A 10,000-nucleotide genomic window follows, 5' to 3' on the forward strand; every position below is an offset into this window, starting at 1 on the left:
GCACGCAGGAAAGAGCAAATCTGTGTTTCATGCAGACAAAAGGCAACGTCCCTGGGTGGGCTTGAACCACCAACCTTTCGGTTAACAGCCGAACGCGCTAACCGATTGCGCCACAGAGACTATTGACTGTATACATTTCCTGAGACTCAATATATGTCTTGACATGTGTGCGCCACCCTGGAGCTTGTATTATATAAGGCGTCTTTATGCCATACAGCATTTGTCATTTGCTTAGTGTCTTGTTACTGTTGTAATTTATGATGTGTAGACTACTGTCTAATGGTGTTAGAGCCAGTATTACTACCGGTCACAGTGCATGAGACTCATACATGACTTTTCTCTTTGCCTGCTTAGCGTAGCTCCCTGCTCCTCTGTTTGCGTGCTACCAGCCCGTGAGGCGTGTGTCTTGCCCATCCCATCTTCACTGTGTTATGTTGGACTTGTCTTCTCTGTGAGCAGAGTCTCCTTCCCAGAGCAGGTGCTTTCTCTGAACTCTTGGCTTGTAAGACTGCTGGGAAAGGCCCTCCCTAGCCCCTCAGTCAGATAGATACATTTACCTGCAGAGCTCAGCTTGGGAGAAAGAGATTAGGCAGAGAGCACATAGGGGAAGGCCCACAGAGCACACTTTATTTTACATAAAAGCTCGGGCTTGTGGGAGGACAGGGACATGAGGGTTCTCATGGAAAGAAATCCCAGGAGTATTGATGGCTAGGCCCTGAAACACAACAATCCCGGAATGGCCAGGCACAAGATGCCTCTGCAATAGGCCTGACCCTAGGCTTCCGGAGTTCTTGATCTCCAGAGGCTCCAGTGATCTAAGCCCGACCAGGGCTGTGCCCGACCAGGGCGCGTTGGGATGGCGTTAGGGACGCGTAAAGGGGCGCAGGGCGCAGAACTCTGCCCGTTTCACCCCAGCATTTTGGGGAGGACACAGAATCTGGCAAAGCCAGTGGGAAGGATTTTCCAGGAGGAGAGTTCAGTGACATGATCTCAAACACAATAGTGCTGGTGATCTGGCGGGTGCATTCTGTGAGCCACTTCTATCAGGAGCAGCCTGCCATCATGCCCTGATAACCACAACTCTAGTACCAAGCCAGTGACCTCAGCAAATGCAAAGACATTATTACTTATAGTCTCCTGCATCTGATTCTTGCCATCATCATGTGAAACGTTGGCGTTATCATGTCTGCTGCGCACACTTTGTTCATATGTGTACAATTTAAGTGTGTGAACCTGACCACTGTCTTGGACAGAGCTCTTGCTGTGAACACACCATGTGAAGCATTGGTGGTTCAGTGGTAGAATTCTCGCCTGCCACGCGGGAGGCCCGGGTTCGATTCCCGGCCAATGCAAGGTTGCTTTCTTTTGACTTTGTTTTCTAAATGATATATATGAACTCAGTGGGGAATAAAATGGTAAGCAGTGACCCCGACGTGATTTGAACACGCAACCTTCTGATCTGGAGTCAGACGCGCTACCGTTGCGCCACGAGGTCCTTACACTTGCAGCCTTCGATGCCAGATGAACAAATGCTGTGGGCCTTTTGACTTATTTTCCTCTGCTTATATGCCTACGGTTGTATTACAGGGCTTGGCCTTTTGTTTTCTATCCTAATTATTGAAATTGACTGCAGGTGCAGTGAGAACGCTGAGGATTGAACTATTCAGGGAAAGGATCGCACGCAGGAAAGAGCAAAGATACGTATCTGTGTTTCATGCAGACAAAAGGCTACGTCCCTGGGTGGGCTTGAACCACCAACCTTTCGGTTAACAGCCGAACGCGCTAACCGATTGCGCCACAGAGACTATTGACTGTATACATTTCCTGAGACTCAATATATGTCTTGACATGTGTGCGCCTGCCTGGAGCTTGTATTATATAAGGCGTCTTTATGCCATACAGCATTTGTCATTTGCTTAGTGTCTTGTTACTGTTGTAATTTATGATGTGTAGACTACTGTCTAATGGTGTTAGAGCCAGTATTACTACCGGTCACAGTGCATGAGACTCATACATGACTTTTCTCTTTGCCTGCTTAGCGTAGCTCCCTGCTCCTCTGTTTGCGTGCTACCAGCCCGTGAGGTGTGTGTCTTGCCCATCCCATCTTCACTGTGTTATGTTGGACTTGTCTTCTCTGTGAGCAGAGTCTCCTTCCCAGAGCAGGTGCTTTCTCTGAACTCTTGGCTTGTAAGACTGCTGGGAAAGGCCCTCCCTAGCCCCTCAGTCAGATAGATACATTTACCTGCAGAGCTCAGCTTGGGAGAAAGAGATTAGGCAGAGAGCACATAGGGGAAGGCCCACAGAGCACACTTTATTTTACATAAAAGCTCGGGCTTGTGGGAGGACAGGGACATGAGGGTTCTCATGGAAAGAAATCCCAGGAGTATTGATGGCTAGGCCCTGAAACACAACAATCCCGGAATGGCCAGGCACAAGATGCCTCTGCAATAGACCTGACCCTAGGCTTCCGGAGTTCTTGATCTCCAGAGGCTCCAGTGATCTAAGCCCGACCAGGGCTGTGCCCGACCAGGGCGCGTTGGGATGGCGTTAGGGACGCGTAAAGGGGCGCAGGGCGCAGAACTCTGCCCATTTCACCCCAGCATTTTGGGGAGGACACAGAATCTGGCAAAGCCAGTGGGAAGGATTTTCCAGGAGGAGAGTTCAGTGACATGATCTGAAACACAATAGTGCTGGTGATCTGGCGGGTGCATTCTGTGAGCCACTTCTGTCAGGAGCAGCCTGCCATCATGCCCTGATAACCACAACTCTAGTACCAAGCCAGTGACCTCAGCAAATGCAAAGACATTATTACTTATAGTCTCCTGCATCTGATTCTTGCCATCATCATGTGAAACGTTGGCGTTATCATGTCTGCTGCGCACACTTTGTTCATATGTGTACAATTTAAGTGTGTGAACCTGACCACTGTCTTGGACAGAGCTCTTGCTGTGAACACACCATGTGAAGCATTGGTGGTTCAGTGGTAGAATTCTCGCCTGCCACGCGGGAGGCCCGGGTTTGATTCCCGGCCAATGCAAGGTTGCTTTCTTTTGACTTTGTTTTCGAAATGATATATATGAACTCAGTGGGGAATAAAATGGTAAGCAGTGACCCCAACGTGATTTGAACACGCAACCTTCTGATCTGGAGTCAGACGCGCTACCGTTGCGCCACGAGGTCCTTACACTTGCAGCCTTCGATGCCAGATGAACAAATGCTGTGGGCCTTTTGACTTATTTTCCTCTGCTTATATGCCTACGGTTGTATTACAGGGCTTGGCCTTTTGTTTTCTATCCTAATTATTGAAATTGACTGCAGGTGCAGTGAGAACGCTGAGGATTGAACTATTCAGGGAAAGGATCGCACGCAGGAAAGAGCAAAGGTACGTATCTGTGTTTCATGCAGACAAAAGGCTACGTCCCTGGGTGGGCTTGAACCACCAACCTTTCGGTTAACAGCCGAACGCGCTAACCGATTGCGCCACAGAGACTATTGACTGTATACATTTCCTGAGACTCAATATATGTCTTGACATGTGTGCGCCTGCCTGGAGCTTGTATTATATAAGGCGTCTTTATGCCATACAGCATTTGTCATTTGCTTAGTGTCTTGTTACTGTTGTAATTTATGATGTGTAGACTACTGTCTAATGGTGTTAGAGCCAGTATTACTACCGGTCACAGTGCATGAGACTCATACATGACTTTTCTCTTTGCCTGCTTAGCGTAGCTCCCTGCTCCTCTGTTTGCGTGCTACCAGCCCGTGAGGCGTGTGTCTTGCCCATCCCATCTTCACTGTGTTATGTTGGACTTGTCTTCTCTGTGAGCAGAGTCTCCTTCCCAGAGCAGGTGCTTTCTCTGAACTCTTGGCTTGTAAGACTGCTGGGAAAGGCCCTCCCTAGCCCCTCAGTCAGATAGATACATTTACCTGCAGAGCTCAGCTTGGGAGAAAGAGATTAGGCAGAGAGCACATAGGGGAAGGCCCACAGAGCACACTTTATTTTACATAAAAGCTCGGGCTTGTGGGAGGACAGGGACATGAGGGTTCTCATGGAAAGAAATCCCAGGAGTATTGATGGCTAGGCCCTGAAACACAACAATCCCGGAATGGCCAGGCACAAGATGCCTCTGCAATAGGCCTGACCCTAGGCTTCCGGAGTTCTTGATCTCCAGAGGCTCCAGTGATCTAAGCCCGACCAGGGCGCGTTGGGATCGCATTAGGGACGCGTAAAGGGGCGCAGGGCGCAGAACTCTGCCCGTTTCACCCCAGCATTTTGGGGAGGACACAGAATCTGGCAAAGCCAGTGGGAAGGATTTTCCAGGAGGAGAGTTCAGTGACATGATCTGAAACACAATAGTGCTGGTGATCTGGCGGGTGCATTCTGTGAGCCACTTCTGTCAGGAGCAGCCTGCCATCATGCCCTGATAACCACAACTCTAGTACCAAGCCAGTGACCTCAGGAAATGCAAAGACATTATTACTTATAGTCTCCTATATCTGATTCTTGCCATCATCATGTGAAACGTTGGCGTTATCATGTCTGCTGCGCACACTTTGTTCATATGTGTACAATTTAAGTGTGTGAACCTGACCACTGTCTTGGACAGAGCTCTTGCTGTGAACACACCATGTGAAGCATTGGTGGTTCAGTTGTAGAATTCTCGCCTGCCACGCGGGAGGCCCGGGTTCGATTCCCGGCCAATGCAAGGTTGCTTTCTTTTGACTTTGTTTTCGAAATGATATATATGAACTCAGTGGGGAATAAAATGGTAAGCAGTGACCCCGACGTGATTTGAACACGCAACCTTCTGATCTGGAGTCAGACGCGCTACCGTTGCGCCACGAAGTCCTTACACTTGCAGCCTTCGATGCCAGATGAACAAATGCTGTGGGCCTTTTGACTTATTTTCCTCTGCTTATATGCCTACGGTTGTATTACAGGGCTTGGCCTTTTGTTTTCTATCCTAATTATTGAAATTGACTGCAGGTGCAGTGAGAACGCTGAGGATTGAACTATTCAGGGAAAGGATCGCACGCAGGAAAGAGCAAAGGTACGTATCTGTGTTTCATGCAGACAAAAGGCTACGTCCCTGGGTGGGCTTGAACCACCAACCTTTCGGTTAACAGCCGAACGCGCTAATCGATTGCGCCACAGAGACTATTGACTGTATACATTTCCTGAGACTCAATATATGTCTTGACATGTGTGCGCCTGCCTGGAGCTTGTATTATATAAGGCGTCTTTATGCCATACAGCATTTGTCATTTGCTTAGTGTCTTGTTACTGTTGTAATTTATGATGTGTAGACTACTGTCTAATGGTGTTAGAGCCAGTATTACTACCGGTCACAGTGCATGAGACTCATACATGACTTTTCTCTTTGCCTGCTTAGCGTAGCTCCCTGCTCCTCTGTTTGCGTGCTACCAGCCCGTGAGGCGTGTGTCTTGCCCATCCCATCTTCACTGTGTTATGTTGGACTTGTCTTCTCTGTGAGCAGAGTCTCCTTCCCAGAGCAGGTGCTTTCTCTGAACTCTTGGCTTGTAAGACTGCTGGGAAAGGCCCTCCCTAGCCCCTCAGTCAGATAGATACATTTACCTGCAGAGCTCAGCTTGGGAGAAAGAGATTAGGCAGAGAGCACATAGGGGAAGGCCCACAGAGCACACTTTATTTTACATAAAAGCTCGGGCTTGTGGGAGGACAGGGACATGAGGGTTCTCCTGGAAAGAAATCCCAGGAGTATTGATGGCTAGGCCCTGAAACACAACAATCCCGGAATGGCCAGGCACAAGATGCCTCTGCAATAGGCCTGACCCTAGGCTTCCGGAGTTCTTGATCTCCAGAGGCTCCAGTGATCTAAGCCCGACCAGGGCGCGTTGGGATGGCATTAGGGACGCGTAAAGGGGCGCAGGGCGCAGAACTCTGCCCGTTTCACCCCAGCATTTTGGGGAGGACACAGAATCTGGCAAAGCCAGTGGGAAGGATTTTCCAGGAGGAGAGTTCAGTGACATGATCTGAAACACAATAGTGCTGGTGATCTGGCGGGTGCATTCTGTGAGCCACTTCTGTCAGGAGCAGCCTGCCATCATGCCCTGATAACCACAACTCTAGTACCAAGCCAGTAACCTCAGCAAATGCAAAGACATTATTACTTATAGTCTCCTGCATCTGATTCTTGCCATCATCATGTGAAACGTTGGCGTTATCATGTCTGCTGCGCACACTTTGTTCATATGTGTACAATTTAAGTGTGTGAACCTGACCACTGTCTTGGACAGAGCTCTTGCTGTGAACACACCATGTGAAGCATTGGTGGTTCAGTGGTAGAATTCTCGCCTGCCACGCGGGAGGCCCGGGTTCGATTCCCGGCCAATGCAAGGTTGCTTTCTTTTGACTTTGTTTTCGAAATGATATATATGAACTCAGTGGGGAATAAAATGGTAAGCAGTGACCCCGACGTGATTTGAACACGCAACCTTCTGATCTGGAGTCAGACGCGCTACCGTTGCGCCACGAGGTCCTTACACTTGCAGCCTTTGATGCCAGATGAACAAATGCTGTGGGCCTTTTGACTTATTTTCCTCTGCTTATATGCCTAAGGTTGTATTACAGGGCTTGGCCTTTTGTTTTCTATCCTAATTATTGAAATTGACTGCAGGTGCAGTGAGAACGCTGAGGATTGAACTATTCAGGGAAAGGATCGCACGCAGGAAAGAGCAAAGGTACGTATCTGTGTTTCATGCAGACAAAAGGCTACGTCCCTGGGTGGGCTTGAACCACCAACCTTTCGGTTAACAGCCGAACGCGCTAACCGATTGCGCCACAGAGACTATTGACTGTATACATTTCCTGAGACTCAATATATGTCTTGACATGTGTGCGCCTGCCTGGAGCTTGTATTATATAAGGCGTCTTTATGCCATACAGCATTTGTCATTTGCTTAGTGTCTTGTTACTGTTGTAATTTATGATGTGTAGACTACTGTCTAATGGTGTTAGAGCCAGTATTACTACCGGTCACAGTGCATGAGACTCATACATGACTTTTCTCTTTGCCTGCTTAGCGTAGCTCCCTGCTCCTCTGTTTGCGTGCTACCAGCCCGTGAGGCGTGTGTCTTGCCCATCCCATCTTCACTGTGTTATGTTGGACTTGTCTTCTCTGTGAGCAGAGTCTCCTTCCCAGAGCAGGTGCTTTCTCTGAACTCTTGGCTTGTAAGACTGCTGGGAAAGGCCCTCCCTAGCCCCTCAGTCAGATAGATACATTTACCTGCAGAGCTCAGCTTGGGAGAAAGAGATTAGGCAGAGAGCACATAGGGGAAGGCCCACAGAGCACACTTTATTTTACATAAAAGCTCGGGCTTGTGGGAGGACAGGGACATGAGGGTTCTCATGGAAAGAAATCCCAGGAGTATTGATGGCTAGGCCCTGAAACACAACAATCCCGGAATGGCCAGGCACAAGATGCCTCTGCAATAGGCCTGACCCTAGGCTTCCGGAGTTCTTGATCTCCAGAGGCTCCAGTGATCTAAGCCCGACCAGGGATGTGCCCGACCAGGGCGCGTTGGGATGGCGTTAGGGACGCGTAAAGGGGCGCAGGGCGCAGAACTCTGCCCGTTTCACCCCAGCATTTTGGGGAGGACACAGAATCTGGCAAAGCCAGTGGGAAGGATTTTCCAGGAGGAGAGTTCAGTGACATGATCTGAAACACAATAGTGCTGGTGATCTGGCGGGTGCATTCTGTGAGCCACTTCTGTCAGGAGCAGCCTGCCATCATGCCCTGATAACCACAACTCTAGTACCAAGCCAGTGACCTCAGCAAATGCAAAGACATTATTACTTATAGTCTCCTGCATCTGATTCTTGCCATCATCATGTGAAACGTTGGCGTTATCATGTCTGCTGCGCACACTTTGTTCATATGTGTACAATTTAAGTGTGTGAACCTGACCACTGTCTTGGACAGAGCTCTTGCTGTGAACACACCATGTGAAGCATTGGTGGTTCAGTGGTAGAATTCTCGCCTGCCACGAGGGAGGGCCGGGTTCGATTCCCGGCCAACGCAAGGTTGCTTTCTTTTGACTTTGTTTTCGAAATGATATATATGAACTCAGTGGGGAATAAAATGGTAAGCAGTGACCCCGACGTGATTTGAACACGCAACCTTCTGATCTGGAGTCAGACGCGCTACTGTTGCGCCACGAGGTCCTTACACTTGCAGCCTTCGATGCCAGATGAACAAATGCTGTGGGCCTTTTGACTTATTTTCCTCTGCTTATATGCCTACGGTTGTATTACAGGGCTTGGCCTTTTGTTTTCTATCCTAATTATTGAAATTGACTGCAGGTGCAGTGAGAACGCTGAGGATTGAACTATTCAGGGAAAGGATCGCACGCAGGAAAGAACAAATCTGTGTTTCATGCAGACAAAAGGCAACGTCCCTGGGTGGGCTTGAACCACCAACCTTTCGGTTAACAGCCGAACGCGCTAACCGATTGCGCCACAGAGACTATTGACTGTATACATTTCCTGAGACTCAATATATGTCTTGACATGTGTGCGCCTGCTTGGAGCTTGTATTATATAAGGCGTCTTTATGCCATACAGCATTTGTCATTTGCTTAGTGTCTTGTTACTGTTGTAATTTATGATGTGTAGACTACTGTCTAATGGTGTTAGAGCCAGTATTACTACCGGTCACAGTGCATGAGACTCATACATGACTTTTCTCTTTGCCTGCTTAGCGTAGCTCCCTGCTCCTCTGTTTGCGTGCTACCAGCCCGTGAGGCGTTTGTCTTGCCCATCCCATCTTCACTGTGTTATGTTGGACTTGTCTTCTCTGTGAGCAGAGTCTCCTTCCCAGAGCAGGTGCTTTCTCTGAACTCTTGGCTTGTAAGACTGCTGGGAAAGGCCCTCCCTAGCCCCTCAGTCAGATAGATACATTTACCTGCAGAGCTCAGCTTGGGAGAAAGAGATTAGGCAGAGAGCACATAGGGGAAGGCCCACAGAGCACACTTTATTTTACATAAAAGCTCGGGCTTGTGGGAGGACAGGGACATGAGGGTTCTCCTGGAAAGAAATCCCAGGAGTATTGATGGCTAGGCCCTGAAACACAACAATCCCGGAATGGCCAGGCACAAGATGCCTCTGCAATAGGCCTGACCCTAGGCTTCCGGAGTTCTTGATCTCCAGAGGCTCCAGTGATCTAAGCCCGACCAGGGCGCGTTGGGATGGCATTAGGGACGAGTAAAGGGGCGCAGGGCGCAGAACTCTGCCCGTTTCACCCCAGCATTTTGGGGAGGACACAGAATCTGGCAAAGCCAGTGGGAAGGATTTTCCAGGAGGAGAGTTCAGTGACATGATCTGAAACACAATAGTGCTGGTGATCTGGTGGGTGCATTCTGTGAGCCACTTCTGTCAGGAGCAGCCTGCCATCATGCCCTGATAACCACAACTCTAGTACCAAGCCAGTGACCTCAGCAAATGCAAAGACATTATTACTTATAGTCTCCTGCATCTGATTCTTGCCATCATCATGTGAAACGTTGGCGTTATCATGTCTGCTGCGCACACTTTGTTCATATGTGTACAATTTAAGTGTGTGAACCTGACCACTGTCTTGGACAGAGCTCTTGCTGTGAACACACCATGTGAAGCATTGGTGGTTCAGTGGTAGAATTCTCGCCTGCCACGCGGGAGGCCCGGGTTCGATTCCCGGCCAATGCAAGGTTGCTTTCTTTTGACTTTGTTTTCGAAATGATATATATGAACTCAGTGGGGAATAAAATGGTAAGCAGTGACCCCGACATGATTTGAACACGCAACCTTCTGATCTGGAGTCAGACGTGCTACCGTTGCGCCACGAGGTCCTTACACTTGCAGCCTTCGATGCCAGATGAACAAATGCTGTGGGCCTTTTGACTTATTTTCCTCTGCTTATATGCCTACGGTTGTATTACAGGGCTTGGCCTTTTGTTTTCTATCCTAATTATTGAAATTGACTGC

The 10,000-nt window shown here is 48.9% G+C and overlaps 18 non-coding genes across 18 annotated transcripts; 6 read left to right on the forward strand and 12 right to left on the reverse strand.

The window, feature by feature from the left end:
* Window positions 1-46: 46 nt before the first annotated feature.
* Window positions 47-120, reverse strand: TRNAN-GUU (transfer RNA asparagine (anticodon GUU)). Its single transcript has one exon. It is a non-coding gene; the product is annotated as a tRNA-Asn (tRNA).
* Window positions 121-1,281: 1,161 nt separating this feature from the next.
* TRNAG-GCC (transfer RNA glycine (anticodon GCC)) lies at window positions 1,282-1,352 on the forward strand. The gene has a single exon. It is a non-coding gene; the product is annotated as a tRNA-Gly (tRNA).
* Window positions 1,353-1,423: 71 nt separating this feature from the next.
* Window positions 1,424-1,495, reverse strand: TRNAW-CCA (transfer RNA tryptophan (anticodon CCA)). The gene has a single exon. It is a non-coding gene; the product is annotated as a tRNA-Trp (tRNA).
* Window positions 1,496-1,731: 236 nt separating this feature from the next.
* On the reverse strand, window positions 1,732-1,805 carry TRNAN-GUU (transfer RNA asparagine (anticodon GUU)). The gene has a single exon. It is a non-coding gene; the product is annotated as a tRNA-Asn (tRNA).
* A 1,161-nt stretch (window positions 1,806-2,966) lies between these two features.
* Window positions 2,967-3,037, forward strand: TRNAG-GCC (transfer RNA glycine (anticodon GCC)). The gene has a single exon. It is a non-coding gene; the product is annotated as a tRNA-Gly (tRNA).
* Window positions 3,038-3,108: 71 nt separating this feature from the next.
* TRNAW-CCA (transfer RNA tryptophan (anticodon CCA)) lies at window positions 3,109-3,180 on the reverse strand. Its single transcript has one exon. It is a non-coding gene; the product is annotated as a tRNA-Trp (tRNA).
* A 236-nt stretch (window positions 3,181-3,416) lies between these two features.
* Window positions 3,417-3,490, reverse strand: TRNAN-GUU (transfer RNA asparagine (anticodon GUU)). Its single transcript has one exon. It is a non-coding gene; the product is annotated as a tRNA-Asn (tRNA).
* A 1,145-nt stretch (window positions 3,491-4,635) lies between these two features.
* On the forward strand, window positions 4,636-4,706 carry TRNAG-GCC (transfer RNA glycine (anticodon GCC)). The gene has a single exon. It is a non-coding gene; the product is annotated as a tRNA-Gly (tRNA).
* Window positions 4,707-4,777: 71 nt separating this feature from the next.
* Window positions 4,778-4,849, reverse strand: TRNAW-CCA (transfer RNA tryptophan (anticodon CCA)). The gene has a single exon. It is a non-coding gene; the product is annotated as a tRNA-Trp (tRNA).
* A 236-nt stretch (window positions 4,850-5,085) lies between these two features.
* TRNAN-GUU (transfer RNA asparagine (anticodon GUU)) lies at window positions 5,086-5,159 on the reverse strand. The gene has a single exon. It is a non-coding gene; the product is annotated as a tRNA-Asn (tRNA).
* A 1,145-nt stretch (window positions 5,160-6,304) lies between these two features.
* On the forward strand, window positions 6,305-6,375 carry TRNAG-GCC (transfer RNA glycine (anticodon GCC)). The gene has a single exon. It is a non-coding gene; the product is annotated as a tRNA-Gly (tRNA).
* Window positions 6,376-6,446: 71 nt separating this feature from the next.
* TRNAW-CCA (transfer RNA tryptophan (anticodon CCA)) lies at window positions 6,447-6,518 on the reverse strand. The gene has a single exon. It is a non-coding gene; the product is annotated as a tRNA-Trp (tRNA).
* Window positions 6,519-6,754: 236 nt separating this feature from the next.
* TRNAN-GUU (transfer RNA asparagine (anticodon GUU)) lies at window positions 6,755-6,828 on the reverse strand. Its single transcript has one exon. It is a non-coding gene; the product is annotated as a tRNA-Asn (tRNA).
* A 1,161-nt stretch (window positions 6,829-7,989) lies between these two features.
* TRNAG-GCC (transfer RNA glycine (anticodon GCC)) lies at window positions 7,990-8,060 on the forward strand. Its single transcript has one exon. It is a non-coding gene; the product is annotated as a tRNA-Gly (tRNA).
* A 71-nt stretch (window positions 8,061-8,131) lies between these two features.
* TRNAW-CCA (transfer RNA tryptophan (anticodon CCA)) lies at window positions 8,132-8,203 on the reverse strand. The gene has a single exon. It is a non-coding gene; the product is annotated as a tRNA-Trp (tRNA).
* Window positions 8,204-8,431: 228 nt separating this feature from the next.
* On the reverse strand, window positions 8,432-8,505 carry TRNAN-GUU (transfer RNA asparagine (anticodon GUU)). The gene has a single exon. It is a non-coding gene; the product is annotated as a tRNA-Asn (tRNA).
* Window positions 8,506-9,650: 1,145 nt separating this feature from the next.
* Window positions 9,651-9,721, forward strand: TRNAG-GCC (transfer RNA glycine (anticodon GCC)). The gene has a single exon. It is a non-coding gene; the product is annotated as a tRNA-Gly (tRNA).
* Window positions 9,722-9,792: 71 nt separating this feature from the next.
* TRNAW-CCA (transfer RNA tryptophan (anticodon CCA)) lies at window positions 9,793-9,864 on the reverse strand. Its single transcript has one exon. It is a non-coding gene; the product is annotated as a tRNA-Trp (tRNA).
* Between the last annotated feature and the right edge of the window lie 136 nt (window positions 9,865-10,000).

The sequence above is a fragment of the Lissotriton vulgaris genome, chromosome 1_1, assembly GCF_964263255.1.
Source record: "Lissotriton vulgaris chromosome 1_1, aLisVul1.2, whole genome shotgun sequence".
Lineage (NCBI taxonomy): Eukaryota > Metazoa > Chordata > Amphibia > Caudata > Salamandridae > Lissotriton > Lissotriton vulgaris.